The 13,170-nt window shown below is 48.5% G+C and overlaps 1 long non-coding RNA gene across 1 annotated transcript; it reads left to right on the top strand.

Moving 5' to 3' along the window:
- The first annotated feature begins 2,233 nt into the window (after positions 1-2,233).
- On the top strand, positions 2,234-8,381 carry LOC134479349 (uncharacterized). Its single transcript, XR_010052539.1, has 2 exons — positions 2,234-3,037; positions 3,188-8,381. It is a non-coding gene; the product is annotated as an uncharacterized LOC134479349 (long non-coding RNA).
- The last annotated feature ends 4,789 nt before the right edge of the window (positions 8,382-13,170 follow it).

The raw sequence follows: 13,170 nt of genomic DNA, 5'->3' as shown, positions 1-13,170 counted from the left end.
CAGGACCCTGCTGCCCAGCTGTGGCTTCTGGTCATGCTATGATGGTAGAGAGAGGTCGTTAGATCTTTCTGCTGATGTCTGCCACCCCAGAGAGGATTCTTATCTCCTTTTCACACTAAAATCCCAGTTCAAGACTAGGGCCAGAATCTAGGCACTGTGCAAGGAGGCTGGGACAGCAGTTCAGGCATTTCAGTTTCTAAAAGCAGAAGGGTCTGTGCTTAAAGGAAGAATCAGGACACAGAAACCGCTCTATAGGGCCAGAAGAAGCCTGTCAATAACCCTGCTGCCTCCCTTGAAGCGAGCACACAGATATCTTTTTTTAAAAAACATCTTGTTTATGTATTTGTATACGTGGATGGTGTGCATGGTCAAAGGACAACTTGCTAGAGTCAGTTCTACCACACTTGTCCACAGGATCAAACTTAGGTCATCAAGTTTGGCAACAAGCTCCTTTGCCCACTAGGCCATCTTGCCAGGCCAACATGAATCTTCAACATTCTACTCAACTGATCTTGGCTTGCATCAGGGCTGGGAACCACTGTGTCTTAGTGTGAAAATCTATGATGGCGTGGTGTTCGTTTGGGAAGAAGGATTAGAGTAGTGAGGGGTTGAGGGGCAGTGCTCTTGAGTTAGAAGAACAGAGATAGCCAGGGAGGGTGCCTGAGAAGGGGCATGAGGTGGGCCTGTCCTTGCATTCCTCTGCCTGAGCCCCAAGTCCAAACTCGAGCCTGGGAGAGTTATTTAGTTCCCCAGGTAGTTGGATCTGACTGGACTTAGAGAGTTTACTACATCTCCACGCACAGGGAACAGACAACGGTTTTTCCTTGTTTGACTGAGACAGGTTTCGGTCTGGACACTCAAATCAGTGATCACAGAAAGTCCTTGTGGCCTGGAAGAAACTTGTGATCTAGAGCTTAGAAGTGGTGATCAGATAGACTAGACAGACAGAATGTGTCAGCCATACCACGGACACGCATTCTGTGATCCCCCACATCCATTGAGTTTTGGTCTATGGTAAGGAGGTGTAACAGCCTGCAGGGGTTCCAGCGCACACCCCTGTAAAACAAGATGGATTCTCTTGGCTGTTTGACAGGGAGTGCTCTGGTTAGTGGTTTTGTCAACTTAACAGTAAGTTAGAAGTCCTCTGAGAAGAGAGAACTTGAAGTTGAGAAAACCACCTGTATCAGATGACCCGTAGGCAGGTCTAAAGGACATTTTGTTGATTAGTGATAGATGTGGGAGGGCCTAGCCCACTGTGGTTAGTGGTCCTCAGTTGTATAAAAAAGCTATCTGAGGAGATGGAGAGATGGCTCAGTGTTTAAGAACACTGACTGCTCTTCTGGAGGACCTGGTCACAATTTCCACAATCCACATGGTGGCTCACGACCATCTGTCATCCACTTCCAGGGGATCTGGAGTCCTCTTGTGGCCACGTTGGACATAGCATGCACATCTTAAGCAGACACACAAACAAAAACATCAATACACTAAAAATAGATACATCTTTAAAGGGGGGGGGGCTGGAGAGATAGCTCAGTGGTTAAAAGCACTGACTGCTCTTCCGGAGGTCCTGATTTCAATTCCCAGCAACCACATGGTGGCTCACAACCATCTGTAATGGGATCTGATGCCCTCTCCTGGTGTGTCTGAAGACAGCTACATTGTATTCATACAATAAATAAGCATTAAAAAATATAAAAAAAATTTTTGAAATGCAAGCTGAGTGCATCCTGAGGAGCAAGACCATAAACAGCGCTCCTTCACGGCCTCTGCTTCAGTTCCTGCCTCTAGGTTCCTTCCCTGTTTGAGTTTCTGCCTTCTTTTCCTTCCTAATGGACCGTGAGCTGCCAAATGAAATAAAATCATTCCTCCCCAAGTTGCTGCATTTAACGCAGCAATATGAAACAAAATAGGTCAGTGGGTGAGAGAGTTGTTTTTGTTGGTGTTTGGGAGCCATGAAGAACGGTGTTCAGTTAATACGGGGGTGGGGTGGGGTGGGTATTCCCCATAGATATACACATGACCATGTGGATGTCCTAAGGGTACCAGCTCAAGGCAGCCTGCCTCCCTCGTGTCTTAAAGCTAAAACTGCCTCCAGGGAGGCAGTGAGGAGAAAGTGGGGGAGCAGATGGACAGAGATTGTCCAGTTCTATTATGAGTCAGCTGAGGGATGTCTTGAGTTGGCAGGACTTTACCCCCTACACCTCAGACGACTGGGCCCTAAAGACAGAAAGTTAGATTTGAAAGACCCCAGCTTAACAGCAGTAACGCCATTTTGCAAGGCTGTACTTAAGATGACTGGTTCAGGGAAAGGTTAGAACACTGAGTACACAGCGGCTGCCAAGCAAGATATGTTTGGTTGAAGGCCTGGCAACAGGACGACTTCGGTTGAGCACCTGACAATGAAAAAAAGCCCCAGGAGAGGTCCCACACCCTGGTGGGGGGCCGAGTCAGTCGTTATGTTCCAAGAAGGTAGCTAAGAAACTTGCCCCCGGGCTGAACCCTTGGGGGGCCGAGTCAGCCGTTATGTTTCAGGAAGGTAGCTAGGAAACTTGCCCCCGGGCTAAACCCTTGCCATATTAGAATCCACCAATTATATCCCTGTAACCATGCATCTGCTTCTGTATGCTTGCTTCTGCTCCCCAAAATCCTATAAAAGCCCATCCTTGGTTCCGTGGGGCGCGCCAGTCCCCCGAGTGACTGAAGCGCCCGCAGGTGCCTGTGCCTGTGTATCCCGACAATAAACCAAATCCTCTTGCTGATTGCATCCTGTGGTGTCTCGGTCTGGTCTTTGGAGTTAGAGGGTCTCCATCCCGAGGGAAAGTTCTCCCTGAGAGCTTTTCATTTGGTGCATTGGCCGGGAAAGGAGATCCTCCACCCAGGGACCACCGACCACCCACTGGGAGGTAAGCCGGCCGGCGTCTGTCTGTATGTCTGATTTTGTCTCGTTCTGCCTTATTCTGTCTGTTCTGTGAGCGCTCAGCCAGGTCTGTTCTGTGAGCGCTCAGCCAGGTCTGTTCTGTGAGCGCTCAGCCAGGTCTGTTCTGTGAGCGCTCAGCCAGGTCTGTTCTGTGAGCGCTCAGCCAGGTCTGTTCTGTGAGCGCTCAGCCAGGTCTGTTCTGTGAGCGCTCAGCCAGGTCTGTTCTGTGAGTGCTCAGCCAGGTCTGTTCTGTGAGCGCTCAGCCAGGTTGTTTGGAATTTGGGCGGGACGAAGAAGGAGCTGACGAGCTCGGACTTCTTGCCCCGCAGCCCTGGAAGACGTTCCAAGGGTGTTGGGGCCCGACTTTTCGGGGCCCAATCTGGGAGAGGAGAAAGATCCGGACTAACGGCACCTCTGTCTGTATTTTTGGCTTTCAGAGGGCCCCGGACTTTTGCCACCTCCATCTGACTTTTTGCTTTCAGTTTGGTACCAAAGCCGTGCAGCACGCCTGTCTGTTGTTTGTTTGACTGTTGGTGTTGTTTGTTTTCTCTGTGTTCTAATCTTCCTTAGAACTAACATGGGACAGTCCCTAACAACGCCCCTAAGTCTCACTCTTGATCATTAGAAAGACGTCCACGACCGGGCACACAACCAGTCCGTTGAGGTTAAAAAAAAAAAAGGAAAAGGGCAGACTCTCTACACATCCGAGTGGCCCACTTTCGGAGCGGGATGGCCAGTGAATGACACATTTAATAAGATCATTATTTTACAGGTTAAAGATCGGGCCGTCCACGGACATCCTGACCAGGTTTCTTATATTATCACTTGAGAGAGTCTCGCCTTAAACCCCCCCGCCCCGGGCGGAACCCTTCGTGGACCCGAATTGGCCTCCCCTCAACCCCCAGCCTGTCCCCTCGGCCCCGCCCGGTCTGCCGGCCACGTCTTAAGAAACCTGTCCTCCCGGCAGACCCAAACTCCCCTCTCATAGATCTTCTCTCTGACAGGCCCGGCTGAAGTGGAGGAGGCAGAGCCGCCGGCCAGATCAGTTGCCGGGCCACAGTCTGATAAGGGTTTCTCCCCTGTCGCAGGGAGATTGCGCAATAAGCGAGAGGTGATGCCAGATTTCAACCTCCCAGGCTTTCCCACCTAGACAGGGAACCGGTGGCCAGACCCAATACTGGCCGTTTTCAGCAGCTGACATTTACAATTAGAAACAACACAACCCTTCTTTCTCCAAAGATCCGGTGGCACTCACCGACCTAATAGAATCTGTTTTACTTACCCACCAGCCTACTTGGGATGACTGCCAACAGCTCTTACAGGCCCTCTTAACCTCAAGAAAAAAAAAAAAAAACAAGGAGTGTTCCTAGAGGCCAGAAAGCATGTTCTGGGAGATGATGGGCGTCCCACCCAGCTGCCTGAGAAAATTGATGCTACATTCCCACTTAAGAGACCAAACTGGGATTTTAATACAGCTGAAGGTAAGGGACACCTACGCCTTTATCACCAGTTGCTTCTAGCGGGTCTCCGAGGGGCTATACGACGCCCTACTAATTTGGCTCAGGTAAAACAGGTATTACAGGAAGCAGGGGAAACTCCCTCCGCCTTTCTAGAGAGACTTAAGGAGGCCTACCGTATGTACACTCCCTATGACCCAGATGACCCAAGACAAATGACGAGTGTCTCTATGTCCTTCATCTGGCAGGCTGCTCCAGATATCAGGACTAAGTTACAGAGGTTAGAAAATTTGCAGGGCTATACATTACAGGATTTACTTAAAGAAGCTAAAAAGATTTTTAATAAGAGAGAGAATTGAGTCGAATCTTGGCCGCCGTAGTTCAGGGCCAAAAAAGGAAGGGAGATGGGGGGGAGCTCGAAAGGGGCTAAAGCTAGATAAAGATCAATGTGCCTATTACAAAGAGAAAGGGCACTGGGCCAGAGAGTGCCCCAAGAAGCCTGGCGGACCCCGAAAGCCTCGACCACAAACCTCCCTCTTGAAGATTAGGGAGGTCAGGGCCAGGAGCCCCCCCTGAGCCCAGGGTAACGCTTAAAGTTGGGGGGCAGCCGGTTACTTTCCTGGTAGACACAGGAGCCCAGCATTCAGTCCTCACCCAAGCTTCAGGACAACTCAGCGACCGGACGGCCTGGGTACAAAGAGCTACTGGTGAGAAACAATACCGATGGACTACAGACCGCCGGGTTCAGCTGGCTACCGGTAAGGTGACCCATTCCTTCTTACATGTTCCGGACTGCCCGTACCCTCTGCTGGGCCGTGATCTGCTCACCAAACTAAAAGCACAAATTCATTTTGAGGAAGGAGGGGCCCAAATAACTGGCCCCCACGGAACTCCCCTTCAAGTTCTAACCCTATAAACCAGGATAGGACACTGGCTTGGACAGAGACTGGTGAGATGGGGTTGGCACTCCAACAGCCCCCCTTAACTACAACTCCAGTCTCCATAAAACAATACCCCCTGTCACATGAAGCTTATCAAGGTATAAGGCCTCACATTACGAGGCTTCTAGATCAAGGCATCCTAATCCCCTGCCGGTCGCCTTAGAATACGCCTCTTCTGCCTGTTAAGAAACCCGGCACTGGAGATTATAGGCCAGTACAAGACTTGAGAAAGGTCAACAAGAGGATAGAAGATATTCATCTGACTGTTCCAAACCCTTACAATTTGCTCCTGACTTTAGGGTTCAACATCCCACCCTCATACTCCTGCAAACCTTTTGAACTGTTCATCGATGAGAAACAGGGGTATGCTAAAGGGGTCCTAACACAAAGGTTGGGACTCTGAAAACGCCCTGTGGCCTACCTGTCTAAGAAATTGGACCCTGTGGCCTCCGGCTGGCCACCGTGCCTAAGGATGGTGGCTGCTATTGTTGTCCTGATCAAGGATGCTGGAAAATTGACTTTGGGACAGCCACTCACCATCCTAGCTCCCCATGCAGTGGAGGCCTTGGTAAAGCAGCCCCCAGACCGCTGGCTCTCTAATTCTCGCACCAAGCCTTGTTACTGGATGCAGAACAGGTTCAGTTTGGGCCCGTAGTCGCCCTCAATCCTGCCACCTTGCTTCCTCTACCAGAGGAGGCAGAACAGCATGACTGACTACAAATCCTCGCAGAAGTACATGGAACCAGGCTGGACCTATCGGACCAGCCTCTTCAGAATGCTGACCACACATGGTACACGGATGGAAACAGCTTCTTGGCAGAGGGAGAGCGAAAGGCTGGAGCTGCAGTCACTACGGAGGACAAAGTGATTTGGGCGAAAGCCCTGCCTGCTGGTACCTCCGCACAACGGGCTGAACTCATCGCCTTGACTCAGGCGCTCAAGATGACAAAAGGTAAGAGGCTAAATATATATACAGACAGCCGTTATGCCTTTGCCACGGCACACATCCACGGGGAGATCTACCGGAGGCGGGGGCTGCTCACATCTGAGGGTAAAGATATGGCTAAAATTCTGGCCCTCTTAGAAGCCCTATTCTTGCCCAAAAGACTGAGTATTATACATTGTCCAGGACACCAAAAAGGGCACAACCCAGAGGCACGAAGAAACCGCCTGGCCGATGCCACGGCGCGAGAAGCGGCCATGAGCAAACAAATCTTGCCCTTAAATAGCCCAGACCAACCCACGCCCCCACCAGTGGGACAAACTAGTTGGGTTTATGCCCATGAGGACATAGAGCTCCTAAAAAAATGGGGGCCATCTACCACCCTCAACTAAAACAGTGGGTCTACAAAGGACTTTTGAATTGATCTCCTTTTTACATAAGAAGATAAAAACCTTACTAGATCGAGAAGAGATAAATCTGTGTTTTTTTTTTAATTGGGACAAAGCGATACAAAAGGTGACTGAGAATTACAAAGCGTGCGCTCAGGTTAACCCGGAAAGGACCATGATTGGACAAGGAGTTCGTCCTAGGGGACACCGTCCCGACATCCATTGAGAAATTGATTTTACTGAAATTAAACCAGGTATATATGGATACAAGTATCTCCTAGTGTTTGTAGACACCTTCTCAGGATGGGTCGAAGCCTTCCCCACAAAACACGAGACTACAAAAATGGTCACCAAGAAGCTCCTCGAGGAAATCTTTCCCAGGTATGACATGCCTCAAGCGTTGGGGTCGGACAACGGGCCCGCTTTCGTCTCCCAAGTAAGTCAGTTGGTGGCCAAATTGCTGGGGATTGATTGGAAATTACATTGTGCCTATAGACCCCAGAGTTCAGGTCAGGTAGAACGCATGAATAGAACAATTAAGGAGACTTTATCCAAACTTACGCTTACAACTGGCTCAAAGGATTGGGTGGCCCTCCTTCCCCTAGTTCTATATCGGGCCCGGAATACCCCGGGCCCCCATGGTCTAACTCCTTTTAAAATAATATATGGAACACCACCCCCATTTGTCCATTTCTTTGATTCAAACATTGCTGATTTTGCTGACAGCCCTTCTCTGAGGGCCCATTTACAGGCCCTACAGATTGTGCAGAGAGATGTCTGGAGACCTTTGGCCACTGCTTACCAGGACAAGCTTGAGCATCCGGTGGTGCCACACCCGTTCCAGATTGGAGACACCGTGTGGGTGCACAGACACCAGACCAAGAATCTCGAGCCACGGTGAAAAGGACCCTACACCGTCCTCCTGACTACCCCGACCGCCCTAAAGGTAGACGGAGTCTCGGCTTAGATCCACACACCACACGTCAAGGCAGTCCGGTCTGAGGAATTGACTAATAACAACACTACACCCCAGACATGGAGAGTTCAGCGCACTCCAAACCCCTTAAAGTTAAAACTCCTACGTGGCTCCTCCTAGCCCTTTTGTGGCCTAGAGTCAGTGAGGGAATAAGCCCCCACCAGACAGAAATTTCTTGACCAAGTCGAGTGAAAGATTTCACTCAAAGTTAGCAAAAAAAATGGGGGAATGAAAGACCCCAGCTTAACAGCAGTAACGCCATTTTGCAAGGCTGTACTTAAGATGACTGGTTCAGGGAAAGGTTAGAACACTGAGTACACAGCGGCTGCCAAGCAAGATATGTTTGGTTGAAGGCCTGGCAACAGGACGACTTCGGTTGAGCACCTGACAATGAAAAAAAGCCCCAGGAGAGGTCCCACACCCTGGTGGGGGGCCGAGTCAGTCGTTATGTTCCAAGAAGGTAGCTAAGAAACTTGCCCCCGGGCTGAACCCTTGGGGGGCCGAGTCAGCCGTTATGTTTCAGGAAGGTAGCTAGGAAACTTGCCCCCGGGCTAAACCCTTGCCATATTAGAATCCACCAATTATATCCCTGTAACCATGCATCTGCTTCTGTATGCTTGCTTCTGCTCCCCAAAATCCTATAAAAGCCCATCCTTGGTTCCGTGGGGCGCGCCAGTCCCCCGAGTGACTGAAGCGCCCGCAGGTGCCTGTGCCTGTGTATCCCGACAATAAACCAAATCCTCTTGCTGATTGCATCCTGTGGTGTCTCGGTCTGGTCTTTGGAGTTAGAGGGTCTCCATCCCGAGGGAAAGTTCTCCCTGAGAGCTTTTCAGATTGAACCTGAAGACGAAAGGAACTAAAGAGAACTAATAAACTAAGAAAACTAAAGAGAAGTGTTCTTAGCACCTGAGCATGCAGATTAAAGACAAACTTCTCCAGCCAGGCTGTGGTGATGGTGGTGCTGGCCCTCACCTTTAATCCCAGCACTTGGGTGGGTGGGGGAGGCAGGCAGGTCTCTGAATTCAAGGCCAGTCAAGTCTACAGGGAAAGTTCCAAAATAGCCAGGGCTACACAGAGAAACTCTTGTCTTGAAAAACCAAAACCCAACCAACTAAACAAACAACCAAAAAACAAAAACAAACAACAACAAAATCCAAAGAAAAACCAACAAGCTTTCTGGGGCAAGAGGATGATGGCTCAAGGGAAGTACTTGTTATTCTTTTAGAGGACCCAGGTTTGATTCTCAGCACCTGCATGGTGGCTCACAACCATGGTAATTCCAGTTCCAGGTGAGGGGCGTGGGGTGACCTCCACAGGCACCAGACACACATGCACTGTACACCTCTAGCATGAATGCATAAAAATTGTTTCCCTGTACATTTTATATTAATGAATGTTTCATTTAAATTTTCCCAAATATTTAATTATGTAGGGGTGTGTGTGTGTGTGTGTGTGTGTGTGTGTGTGTACAAGTGCAGTGCCCATGGAAGCTAAAAAGAGGGTTGGTTCCCTGGAACTGTGGCTACATTTGGTTGGAAGCTGCCTGATGTGGTGTTGGGACCCGAACTCAGGTCCTCTGGAAGAGCATCAAATGCTCTTAACCACTGAGCTATTTCTCTAGCCCCCCTCTATGTTTTTAAATCACAGAAACTCCATAGTGAAATATCATTGCTTGTCTGTCAAAATGGTTAAAATAAAAACAGTGGGGCTGGAGAGACGGCTCAGTGGTTAAGAGCACTGACTGCTCTTCCAGAGGTCCTGAGTTCAGTTCCCAGCAACCATATGGTGGCTCACAACCATCTGTAATGGGATTGGATGCCCTCTTCTGGTGTGTCTGAAGACAGCTACAGTGTACTTATAAATAAATAAGTCTTTTAAATAAATAAATAAATAAATAAATAAATAAATAAATAAATAAATACAGTGACCACACCAAACACTGGCAAAGGTTCACAGAGACTGAATTTTGCATAAATTGTGGGTGGGAATGTAAAATTTCCCAGCCATGTATGGAGGCTACTTTTGGTTGTCAACTTGACTCCATCTAGAATTAAGTGAAACCCAAGCTGCTGGGTACATGTGTGAGGAATTTTCTTTTTTAATTTTGAAGCGAGAAGACCCACTTTTAATCCAGGTTTTTCGAGTTGGGAAGACCAACCTGTAATCTAGATCATTTGAGGTGGGAAGATCCACCTTCTATCTGGGCTATACCTTCTCATGGCAGCCTATATGACGAACATGGACCGAGGAAGCCTTTGCTCTTTGCCTGCTTGTCCTTGCTCTCGCCGGCAAGTCTGTCCCTTCACTGACATTGGCATCTACTTCTTCAGGATTCCAGTGTCTATGATGACCAGCTGAGATGCCCATCTTTTTTTTTTTTTTTTTGAGCTGGGGACCGAACCCAGGGCCTTGCACTTGCTAGGCAAGCGCTCTACCGCTGAGCTAAATCCCCAACCCCGAGATGCCCATCTTCATGAACTGAAAAACTACTGGATTCTTGGACCAGTAGACAGTCATTGTTGGACTAGCTGAGTCACAGCCTGTAAGCGGCTCTAATAAACCCCCCTTTTATGTCTCTATATAGATTCCCTCTATCTGTTCTGACCTCCCAATACACCATCCTAGAAAATAGTTCGACTGTTTCATAAGAAACAAAACCTAGCACACAGGCTGGTTAGATGGCTGAGAGGGTAAAGGTACTTGATGACCTGAGGTCAAAACCCGGGACCAATATAGCAAAAGAGAGAACTGACTCCCACAAGTTGTCCTCTGACCTCCTCATGCATACACCCACATACGAAATGAGTAAATGAATAAAATAAATAAAATAAACACTGAGCATACAATTGCTGTGAGGTTCAACCACTGCACTCCTGGGCAGTTACCCTGGAGACATGGAAACTCGTGTCCCCTTTTTGTAAATGTGCACAATGACGGTATGTGTAATGGCCAGGAGCAGCCGTCCAGATGTCCTTCAATGGTGACCTGCTAACCCAGCTGCCATGCGTGAGTGCTGTGGAATGCAGCTGAGCCATGAAGGGGAACAAAGCCCTCAAATGCACCGCTCAGGTGACTCTCTAGAGAATTCCACAGAGTGAAAAAAAGTCCTGAAAAGGGAGGGGGAGGGGGGTTATGATTATTAAAGGTCAATGGAAGCTTCCTGCGGGTGCTGGAACCATGTGGAGTCTTGACTCTCTTTGCAGATATGTGAAAAGAAAGAGAAAGGTATAGAATGCAACACACAGCCACACCCATAGACACAGCCACACCCATAGACACAGCCACACCCAGACACAGCCACACCCATAGACACAGCCACACCCACAGACAGCCATACCCTCACCCACACTTATACCCTCACCCACAGCCACAGACACTCCTTCACCCATACAAATGAGTGCAAGTGGAGTGAATGACTGGGGACAGGTGGGTCATTAAGAAAACTATTAGCCCTAGTGCAGTGTCACACATCTTTAATCCCAGCACTTGGGATACAGAGGCAGGCAGAACTCTGTGGATTTAAAGCCAGCCTGGTTTACAGATTGAATTTCAGGCAAGGGCTATACAGAGAAACCCTGTCTTAAAAAAGGAACAAACAGTCAAACAGACAAAAATAAAATATGCTTGTGTGCATAGTGTTTGAAAGAGCAAGAACCACGTAGTTGCTAGTTACTTTAAATTTCTTATATAATGTATTTATTATTATTATTATTATTATTATTATTATTATTATTATTATTTTATTGGTGGTGGTGTATGTGTGCATGCTTCTGTGCCACTGTGTGCAAGTGGAGGCAAGAGGACAACTTTCAGGAGTCTGTTCTTCCATTGTGTGGGTTTGGGGGACCAAATTCAGGTCATCAGGCTTCCTTGGCAAGTACATTTACCCTGAGACTTCTTGTTATCCTGCCAGTCACTTTTGATGTATTCGATCTAAGCTGAATTCTCATTTTTATAGTCATTTTATTTGAATTTTTACAAGTATCATTCATTCATTTATTTTCAGGACAGACTGACTTCACACTTACTATATAGATGACAATGACCTTAAATTTATGATCCTCCTGCTTCAACCTCTGAGTTCTGGGATTATAAATGTGTGCAGCCCAGTTTTATGTAGCTCCGAGGACCCCACCCAGGGTGTTAGGAAAGTTAGGCAAGCCCTCGACCAACTTTGCTACATCCCCAGCCCAAATATGATTTATTTTTGTAACTACGAGGGAGATTTTGCTTTAAAAATAAACCTCTTCATATCTGTAGCAGTTGCTTAAGCCTTGCTAAGCTGGAGCCTCAAGAACTCCTTTCTCAGGCTGCTGAGGGGTGGGGAGAAAGCAGAAACTTCTGCTTGCAAATGAGGCCTAAATTTCTACCTAAGAACGTCCACCTCCACCTGGGTTGGTGCCCCATGGTTTCTGAGAGTCACCTGCAGCCTCAAAGGCCCCAAGGATGCCTGTATTTTATGAACCATAGGCACGTGTCCTTGTTCTTTGCCCTCATCTTTCTCTGAAAGCCCTGGTTGCTGGAAGGTGTATCTGCTGCTGGAAGGTATATCTGCTGCTGGAAGGTGTATCTGCTGCTGGAAGGTGTATCTGCTGCTGGAAGGTGTATCTGCTGCTGGAAGGTGTATCAGCTGCTGGAAGGTGTATCAGCTGCTGGAAGGTGTATCAGCTGCTGGAAGGTGTATCTGCTGCTGGAAGGTGTATCTGCTGCTGGAAAGTGTATCAGCTGCTGGAAGGTGTATCAGCTGCTGGAAGGTGTATCTGCTGCTGGAAAGTGTATCAGCTGCTGGAAGGTGTATCAGCTGCTGGAAGGTGTATCTGCTGCTGGAAGGTGTATCTGCTGCTGGAAGGTGTATCTGCTGCTGGAAAGTGTATCTGCTGCTGGAAGGTGTATCTGCTGCTGGAAAGTGTATCTGCTGCTGGAAGGTGTATCTGCTGCTGGAGGGTGTATCAGCTGCTGGAAGGTGTATCTGCTGCTGGAAAGTGTATCAGCTGCTGGAAGGTGTATCTGATGCTGGAGGGTGTATCTGCTGATGGAAGGTGTATCTGATGCTGGAAGGTGTATCTGCTGCTGGAAGGTGTATCTGCTGCTGGAAGGTGTATCAGCTGCTGGAAGGTGTATCTGCTACTGGTGTTCCTGTTCTTTCCCATCTACAGATCTTTTGGTGATCTCTGTCCCGTCTCCTAATCCCAAACATCCTCTGTGCTCCTTCAGGGCCAGGCCTCTCCTTGCTGCATAATCATGACATGTTTGCTCTTCAGAGGTTGCCCTGCCTGAATAGTGTCACCAGCTCCCTCGGGAAGGGTGGGACCCACCTCACTGCTAACAGTTTTCCCTTCTGAATTCCCATGAACGTGTTTGTCCTGCTCAGGACGGAGCTATATCTGTGAGCCAGGAAGAGAGTTCGTTTGCTCTTAGTTGTACTTAGGCTGTTGGAGGAACCCCTGTGGGACTTGTATCTTCTGGGGCAAATTCAAGGAACACAAGTCAGGTCAGTGTCCACACATGCTGCCGTGGGCATGCTGAGGAAGCCTATTCATCAGT

The sequence above is a fragment of the Rattus norvegicus genome, chromosome 6 (genome assembly GCF_036323735.1).
Source record: "Rattus norvegicus strain BN/NHsdMcwi chromosome 6, GRCr8, whole genome shotgun sequence".
In the NCBI taxonomy this organism is placed as follows: Eukaryota; Metazoa; Chordata; class Mammalia; order Rodentia; family Muridae; genus Rattus; species Rattus norvegicus.
The sequence above is the reverse complement of the archived record's forward strand: the minus strand, read 5'-3'. Positions and strand labels throughout refer to the sequence as shown.